Here is a 3,999-nt window from a genome sequence, read left to right as displayed (position 1 = left end):
ATTACAAAAAAAACTGTATGGCTTGGATAATTTGAAATCAAATTGATACCATCATTTGGATGAGTATTGTGAGGGTGCTATAACATTCTTCACACGTAACCACACTCCAAAATCTAAACTTTGATTTCATGGACTAGAATCTACTATTTAAATATACCTAAGTCAATTTTAAGACTCTTCTTTAAAATTAGACGGATTCAGTTAGGTGACTAATTATACCTAAACAAAAAAATTGGTGACGACTCTTAAAGTCTATGTCTAGCGGTAGGTCCATAGATCTATACATTATGATAGTTTGGTGACTCTATTAGAGAGATCAAGAGTCAAGTCAGTAAATAATTTTTTATTATCCAAGCCTAACCTAATAAATTTAAGAAAATTTTCCTTTTTTTGTATCTTATTTATTTATTTATTCATTTTATATATATGTCATTCATTTGCATATGCATAATATGAGCTATATATATGAGTTTTATTTTTTATGAGGGAGTAAAATACTTATGCCTTTGTGAGACTTCATGTTTCTTCATGAGTTAGCCAAAAACTTTCACTCAAATTAAATCCTTTCTATTTGTAGCCTATAATGGATGACGATTGAAATGTCTTACTAGTTTATAATGGACAATAATGTAAGAAACAACTTGAGAACCGTTAGACTGTTAAACCTTTGAACTTAGTATGTAAATAAACCTTAAGGTTTCGAACTTAAGTTAAAGCCATGCCTTTTTTTATGTTAAACAATCTTAAATAGGACACATAATGGGATATTTATTTTGCTTGTAAATTTATATATTTTTCTTTGTATATATTATTCGCATACTAATCTTTTACATTGTTTTTTGTATATATTATGTTGTTCTTTGCACATATCATGTTTACTAACCCTTTTCTTATATTGTATATGCATGCATTTATATCATTAAATCCTATTTATTGCATTTATGCATTTCTACATGTTCAAGGATAGCTTGACCAACTTACCACTTGTATAACACCTAAGCTTAAGTCAAACAAATGGAAAGAAAATGCAAGTTGTGTTGAGAAATTGGAAAAGGCTAAAAAAGAAATCATGAGAGAATTGAGTAATCCTTGAAGCTTTGGGTAAGCTAAATAAAGGAAAAGTGGTAGAAAAATATGTCACATGATGTTACTGATCATTTATATTCTCTAGGTTATAAACCATATGAAGCCCAATTCACTTTAATATTTCCATCACAATAGTTTGCATTTCTGGCAGGCTATACTTAAGAATATCGCCTACCCCCAACAAATGGAATGTCGAAAACTACAACTCTGCCCTTGCTGAAAATATAGTTAAATCAATCTAAGTTCTTAATTTGGACATTCCAAAAGAAAAATTAAAAATGGTTAACATTTTGAAAGACTCAAAGTTGAATAGAAGATGAACCTATTAAAAGAAAAACTACGAGCCGTTGAAGGTGTAGATTTTTATGGTCTATGGATACTACTAGCCTTTATTTGATCCTAGATATTGTAATCCCGTCAAAGTTTAGGATCTCTGAGTTTGAAAAGTATAATAATACTAAGTGTCCGATCACATATGTCAAATGACCTTAAATTAAAAATATATACAAATACCCGTATGTAAGTTATAATGAAAAATAAAAATTCATATTTATGTACCAAAGATTACCCCAAACAAATGAAATAATGTACATATAAAAATATTTACATGGATAAAAATGTGTATGCAAATACATGTATGCAATGCATTCATATTTACAACTATTTACAAAATTGAAAAGGCAAAAATTGCCCAAACAAATAATATAATATACATACAAAAATATTTATATGGATAAAAATGTGTTTGCAAATACATATATGCATTGCATTCATGTTCACAACTATTTACAAAATTAAAAAGGCAAAGATTACCCCAAACAAATAATATAATATACATACAAAAATATTTACATGGATAAAAATGTATATACAAGTATATAATGCATAATAACAATAAGAATTCATATTCACAATTATGTATAAAACTGAAAATGGAAAGATTCTCCTAAGCCAATAAAATAATGTGCATACAAAAAGGGATAAAAATTTATATGCAAATACATGTATGCAATACATAGTGAAAAACAATAACTTATATCTAAAACTATGTACAAAATTGAAAATGCAAAGAGTTTTCCAAACAAATAAAATAATGTACGCACAAAAATGTTTACATGGATAAAAATGTATATGCAAATACATATATGCAATAAATAGTGAAAAATAAGAATTTATATCCATAACTATGTACGAAATTGAAAAGGCAAATGAAATAATGCATATACAAAAATGTTTACAAGTATACAATACATAGTAAAAACAAAAATTCAAATTCACAACTATGTAAAAACTTAAAAAAATACTCTTTAATTTACAATTAAGCATTCACATCTTTTAATATATGAAAAAGTGAAATGGAATAATGCATGAATGAATGCATATATGCATGAATGCAAGAAGAAGGATTTAAGGATGCAAATACATGTATATATAGCAAAAGAAAATGGTTAGTAAACATACTATATATAAGGAAAAATATAAAGGGTTAGTATATACATAATATACATAAGAAACAATATATAAATTTACAAGCAGAATAAATGTTTCATCATATGTCCTATTTAGGATTTTCTAGCAAAGAGAAAGGTAGGGCTCTAACTTAGGTTTAGATTCTTAGGATTTATTTACATGTTGTGTTCAAAGGTTTGGCACTCTAAAGGCTCCCAAACCATTTTCTACATCATTATCTATTATATACTAGTAGGACACCCCAATTCTCGTCTACCATTACAGGCTCATATGAAAAAGATTTAATTTGAGTAGGAGTTTTCGCTAGCTCATACAAAGGTTATCACTTCATGAGAGTATTGGTAGTAACTCCCTTTTAATAAAGGACAAAGTTTTGGTCTAAAGCTTATGCATGAATGCAAGAGTGGAATGTGTAAAAAGATATGCCAAATAATCAAATAAATTGATGCACATCAAAATTATAATCTACAAAACAAGAAAACAAAAACAAGTAGGTTAGTAATATAAAAATCACAAATAATTACTTAATAAAACCATTAAAGCAAGGCTTAGGATAATATATAACTAACTAATAGCTTGACTTTTTAATATCTTTAGTGGAGTCGCTAAATTGTCATAACGTCTAAGTTGAAAAACCTACCCATTAGACACAAAAATCATGGAGTCATCACCAATCTTTTTATCTTAGGTATGATTAGCCACCTATATGAATCTATCTCTTTTAAGGTTGTTCTAAGTATAAACTAAAAATCCCTAAAAAAATAGATTATGATCTACATCATTAGAACTTAGGTTTGAGAGTCAGTTACGTGTAAGAAATATATTAACACCCCTTTACGTATAAAATTAATATCAAATTAATTATATATTATCTTACCTAAGTTTTATCAAAGATAGTTTTATTATGCAAATAAATCAATTTCAATCCTTTTATTGATTTACACCACATGGTCATAAAAAAATATCTATCAAAATATCAATAATCATGCAATCATGCAATAAATATTAAATCATATTATACTAAAATTATCATGCAAATATATTATAAAATCATATCAAATATCATGTAATAATATCATGTCTAGATTATGCTAAAATATTCATGTAAAAATATCATGCAAATATATTAATTATTATGCAATAACAACAATCACATAAATATATAATATCATGCATATATATTATCATATAATAATATAAAATACCATGCAAATATATTAATAACCATTCATGTAAATACATAATTATGAAATCAAATATAATTAGACAAATATATTAGTAATTATGTATAATCATGCAATTGTGCACACAATAAATATAGAACATGCAATTAAATATTATTCAAATATAATATTAATCATAAAATAACATAGACTATCATATCATGCAATAAATATAAAATTATGCAATAATAAAAAAAATAAATATGCAAATAAGTATATT

The sequence above is a fragment of the Durio zibethinus genome, chromosome 6 (genome assembly GCF_047325235.1).
Source record: "Durio zibethinus cultivar Kanyao isolate XHJ-2024 chromosome 6, ASM4732523v1, whole genome shotgun sequence".
Taxonomy (NCBI): Eukaryota; Viridiplantae; Streptophyta; class Magnoliopsida; order Malvales; family Malvaceae; genus Durio; species Durio zibethinus.
The sequence above is the reverse complement of the archived record's forward strand: the minus strand, read 5'-3'. Positions refer to the sequence as shown.